This window comes from Centrocercus urophasianus, unplaced genomic scaffold (genome assembly GCF_019232065.1).
Source record: "Centrocercus urophasianus isolate 14NV4802_14NV808 unplaced genomic scaffold, USGS_Curo_1.0 seq_21, whole genome shotgun sequence".
Lineage (NCBI taxonomy): Eukaryota > Metazoa > Chordata > Aves > Galliformes > Phasianidae > Centrocercus > Centrocercus urophasianus.
The window spans coordinates 12,052,318-12,058,011 of record NW_024884767.1 but is presented as its reverse complement, the minus strand read 5'-3'; the positions used below and the strand labels follow the sequence as shown (position 1 = coordinate 12,058,011).

The 5,694-nt window shown below is 43.8% G+C and overlaps 1 long non-coding RNA gene across 1 annotated transcript; it reads right to left on the bottom strand.

Annotated features, from left to right (window-relative positions):
* Nucleotides 1-255: 255 nt before the first annotated feature.
* On the bottom strand, nt 256-3,427 carry LOC122162478. The gene is made up of 3 exons (XR_006169563.1): nt 3,186-3,427; nt 2,691-2,970; nt 256-1,214 (listed from the first exon to the last, which is right to left on the bottom strand). It is a non-coding gene; the product is annotated as an uncharacterized LOC122162478 (long non-coding RNA).
* Between the last annotated feature and the right edge of the window lie 2,267 nt (nt 3,428-5,694).

The following is a 5,694-nucleotide window of genomic DNA, read 5'->3' as shown; positions in this document are numbered from 1 at the left end:
TAGCTGCGCAGGCTGTCCTCTGTCATGAAATTCTGAAACAAGTACCAGAACTTACAGTTCGCTGCCCTGTTGTTTTCTGGAAATAATCCTGGACGTCATCCATCCCAGTGATATCAACCACTTCCAGGCATCCTGGCAGAAAGTTGAATTCCTTGAGCAATGCTATGGCATTCTTGCAGAAAGGGCAGGATCCCTTTACGAAAAGGGTAACTTTATTATCTCCGAGTTTGCTCTTCACAAAAGAATCCACCATGCTGCTGTCTGTGGATGAACAGGAACACTGCTTCTCACCAGCGAGCACAATGCAGATGGGACAGCAATGCTTTGTCCCAGATATTTATGAGCTGTACACTGCCTTCCTCCCCGAAAACTCCTCCCTGGGAGGATGTAATCTCTTACACACCAGATCACTTGCTTTAAAGCAGCAACACTTCCACTTTCTGTTTGTTTTTTCCCAGTTGGTGAACAAGCTAGCAGTGTAAAAGCAGGAAGGCGCTTAACTGTCACGGGTTATTTTATGGCATGTGCTTTGGTACAAGGTTTGCAGTAGTTTCTCATTAACTATTACTCTGCCAATGGCTGAGCTGTTGCTGTTGCCTCTCTCTTCTTACAGGGGTGTGGTTAAGCCTTTCCTACCTCCTGTCACTAGCTTCAGGATACTGTCACCACAAGTGGACAATATAGATGTCAGGAAACCTGCAGCTAAGGTGTTTGAGAGCTGCCATTCCCAGAAATTAAAGCAAAATTTAAGTCTTTTGTGAGTATGTGTTTTTACATGTGAAAATTCATTAATGGGTGAGATTCCCTGTCTTCAGTTTCCGAAAGTGCTTTGATGGATTGTCAGACTTGTTTCAAAGAGTCTGTGTCTGACTTGTGTCTTCAGCATAAGGCTGCATGCTTGCTTCAGGCATGGCAAATATCACACTACAACTGGGCAGATTCAGATTAATGTGAAAGTTCCATTTCCACCTGCTGAGAAAGTCCACAGTCTGTGTCATGGTGAAGGAGACTTCTGCATCCTTGGCACAATGTAAGGGCACTAGGTAGTATTCCAGTATCCATCAGTTTGACTACAACTGAGTTTCCCAGGCCACATCTTGGCTAGAATTTTAGCCAGAACATCATTCATTAGCATAAATTCTTCTACTATGGGTTAGCAGAATTCCTCTTGACATCTCACCCAGACCTCCAGTAGCACATAGAAGAGATCCAACCTAAGATATAAAGAATGAAGTCACTGGAACAGAATAACAGCTGTGTGCATGGGACGGAATTCCATGCCCAGATAAACAAGCTTTATCCTTGCAGGATCCTTTATCCTTCTATTTCCTCTAGAGATCCTCTGAGTGGTGTATCCTACCTTCCTAAGTTAGAAAATATACGATGCAAAAAATAAGGCTCTTTAAGTCAGTTATTGAGATCGGATGTAATACTGCTCAGCCCAATGCTTTGCTTTTTCTTGAATTAGATCTGTTTGCTTTCCGTAAGTCCTTAACACTTTCCACACATTTGATTTGCTCATATGGGCAGTGTAGCTGCCTTCAGGGGAATGGAACCCTGAAAAGCACCCAGCCCAAGCCCTTGCTCAGAGCATGGTCACCTTGAGCAGGTTGTTCAGGATCATGTCCGTAGGAGTGTGAATGTCTCCAATAATGGAGACCTCGAAGATGGAACAACCAAATGTTTTCCTTATGTTTAGGTGCAGTCTCCTGCGTTCCCATTTGCCCTCATTGCCTCTGCTTATGGCACTGGGCAGCGCAGGGAAGAAACACCAGGACTCATCCCTTCTTTTTTAACTTGTCATCAACCTTATAGATTATGGGCAGACACGGCATCTTTTCCCCTGCCCAAAACAGGGCTTCCCAGTTAGTCGCATCATGGTAGAAGGAAAAGCACACAGTTATGTACTGAAATGTAGGCATTCTGTGCACTGCCCATTCCTTTGCAGAAATCAAAAAGAAAACATTAGACAGCTGGGTTCTCTTTGCACACCATACTGCAGTTCCTTGCCAGGCATTAGCTGTGTGCTTAGTACACCAAAGAAAATTCCAGGCCAGGCATTTCCTGGTTTCAACTTCTAGTTCACTATCTGTTCTAAGAAAAAAGAGGACTTCTGAGAGCAGCTGCTCTGCCCAGATTATTTTATCTGCTAGGTGTGTCTCAGCCTTTGTGATAGCTTTTGTCTGGTTTTTAGTAACCAGTTTCCCATCTCGAAAATACAGCAAAGTTTAAGCACCACTTTTGTGTTTTTCTGAAGACTGCGTATACCGAATTCACAGATTTGAAAGCTGACAGGTTTTGAGAAACTGTGACAGGTGCTTTGGGCATTTCTGAAGCCTGTTAACCTATAGTTACTTTGTCACTTTGGGGAGCTTTCACAGTGAGAATATGCTGCTCAGAGTAATCACAGAATCACAGAATGGTTTGGTTTGGAGGGACCTCAGTGCCCACCCAGCCCCAACCCGTGCCGTGGGCAGGGCTGCCCATCCCAGCTCAGCTGCCCAGGGCCCCATCCAGCCAGGCCTTCGGTGCCTCCAGGGATGGGGCACCACAGCTTCTCTGGGCAGCTGTGCCAGGGCCTCACCGCCCTCTGAGGAAAGAATTTTTTCCTAACATCTAACATAAACTTCCCTCTTTTAGCTTAAATCCATTTCCTCTTATCACTTTTCGAATGAGAAAAAAGTGGATACCTGCTTATAAGTTCCCTTCAGGACTGGAAGGCCACAATGAGGTCTCTGCACAGCCTTCTCTTTTCCGGACTGAACAAGGCCAGGTCCCTCAGCCTTTCTTCAGAGCTGGAGAGGTGCTCCAGCCCTCTAATCATCTTTGTGGCTTCCTCTGGACCCACTGTAGCAGCTCTATATCCTTCTTATTCTGGGGGTCCTAGGCCTGGATGTAGTACTGCAGATGGGGCTCCACAAGGACGGAATAGGAGACAATTCCCTCCCTCTCCCTGCTGCTGCTCTTCTTCTGATACAGCCCAGGATGTGGTTGGTGGGTTCAGTGTAGGGTCCAAACAGAAGGTGCAAAAAAAAAAAAGAAGAAATGTGACAAACAAAGTGCTGAACGTGGCCAAGCTAGTTTGCTTGCTTTGGTCTGGACAAAGTGGGCAATGAGCACAGAGAAGGTAGGGAACTTTTGAAATCACACCTGACATTGGAAAAAAATAAGAGCCCAAACAATACCTGAAATGTGGGAGACAACAAAGCATGGCTGAGAGATGTCTCCTCTTCAAGAAGGCCTACTGTCCTGGGTGGTTCTGCTTATGTGACAGCTTCCAGAACTGCTTGTATCCCATGCCTGTGTCAATGTCTAAAAGAAGAAATATGGATGTATTTTGTGTAGCAAAAATGCTCCTAAGATCCTGTTTTTCTGAGCCTTGGGCTGAAGACTCCCAGGGAAAATAAGCTGCAAGAGAGGACTCAGACTGTCATGTTCTTTCCAGTGTAATGATAAACAGCCAACAAAGAATGTGCAACCAGGAGTTCTTCAGAAGTTCAAAGTTTGCTCTTTCGAAACACTTAACATAGTTATGTTTCTTAGTTAATAAAGTAATCCTACCCACAGTTATAAAAACACAGATTTCCTTCAATTTGTTCTGTTCTGTATATGAGAAGAAAAGTCTTAAAAGTCAGGCCTTGCTTTTATCAAATATTTCTAAGGGAACTCAGAAAAAACCCAGCCAGGTTAACTGTAGGTTTTGCAACTGCTGCCTTTGTAGCATAATCAGCTGGCTGACTCAGAGACCACCTCCAGATACTGGTTTGGGACATCCAGCTCCATCTGGCTTGAGATTCTTCCTCTTGAGAGGTTTCCTTACCTTATGGACAAGGCAGGCATCATTGTCATTGCTATACTCTTTGTTTAGTTTACATACATGCTGTATGTCTGGTGCATGGTACGCAAACAAGGAAAGAAATGCTACAGAAGCTGAAGAAGAAAAATGTCATGGTGAGTAGCTACTTGTGGGTGTGGAGTTAACTGGAACTTTAATCCTCTGGATTTATGTGTAAATTCTGCAGTGTGAGGTCTTGTGATGAGAAAATAATGATTACAATTAGCAGTAAAAAATTTGTTCTTCCCTGTACGTAGTGCCAAACACATTTAAGCAATGGTCTGCATTTCCAAATGACAGGTCAGCAGCTCACTCTTTGTAAAGAACCTTGTGAAGGCTTTCCTCATCACTGTTCATACAAGAGATGCACAGGCATTACTAGAGTTACAAAGCTCCCCTGAAAAACTGTTCTGCAGATGTCTGCCTACTGTGATGACTGCTGGGTAACAGCAGCTAGATGTGGAGGTACAGAAATGCAACAGGCTACTAGTCTGCAAAGGAGAGACCCGAAATATGGAAGGCAGAGAGACTTGGGCTGCCCTTCACTGCATATTTATGTTAATATTAAGTCTGTGATCAGAGTTCAAGGCAGCTTCTGCCGTAAGTGGCTGCGGTTGTGGTGCTGTGTGTGGGGGTCTGCAAGGGAGAGCCTTCCTGCACCCACCACGGGGTGGTGCACAAAGTAACAGATGCAAAACTGTGGCTTTTGGGTTTAAATATTTCAGTCATTGCTCACTGAGCTATTTGATTATTTGCTGCATGGTGTACCAGAACTACTCATTCTGTGCCAAGGACAGACTTTATTTGCATGTATTCAGGGTCCACAATTGATAGGTTTGTACAAGGTTTACCTCTCACCTATCCGGTGCCTTGCAGATTCCACGGTACTTGCTTTTTCTAGAGCTTATTGTAATGAAAGTGTGAAAATCCTAGAAAAGTTCACTCTTTTGGATATTCACCTGAGAATATCTTAAAAGGAGAATGTATACTTCCTCTGGGAGAAAACTGCTATGAAAATGTGTAAAAATGCATCATTAAGATAAGGGAAAATGGTAAGAGAAGTATAGTGCTAATGCAAAAATGTCTACAAAACTGTCAAAGGTATTTAGGTATTATTTTTATTATTTTCTGGTAAATACTAGATGATAAATTTGGTGGGAGACGCAGAACGGATGACAGTGAGGAACTGATTCATTTTCTTACCAGAAGAAAGGGAGTTGCAGCCTTGATCTGGGCAAGAATGGTGGGGAAATTCCAGCTCAGCTGGAATTCCAGAAAATTCCAGCAAATTCCAGCAAAGTCAGCAGATTCTGATGGTGCGGCCGCATGTATGGCTGGAAGCTATTTTCAGCAGCCAGCCGGGAGTTAACAAGTATCCAGTCCAAAACCAGCAGTACTGCCACAGTTTCAAAATCATTTCCCTTAATGTTGGATTTCTTCCAAAGTGGAGAGAATATTTGGGATCTCAGCTGAGCACAGCTTGCCTTACCTTTACTGGCAATCTGCTAGCCTATGGGAATTCTTTAAGTACAGAGCACCGTGATCAGAATGTGTTTAAAACATTAGAAGATTCAACTGATGTCAGGCTGCATTGTTGTATTTGCAGGATAACGTGTTATGCCTCTGAAGACTGAGTGAGATGTGATCAGTGTTACTGGTGTTAGGGGAATACTGTGCTTTTGCAGATATCTCATCCAGTTAGAGATGAAGCATTAGAAGCTCTTTTGATGAAGAGTTGGAAGGAAAGTCCCATTATCCGGACATTTGAGTGATGTGGCAGGAGGAAATAGTTGTATCAGTGAAATAATTCCTTTTAGCTGGAAATGTGGTGTTTCTGGCACTTTACACGCGCAGCACAG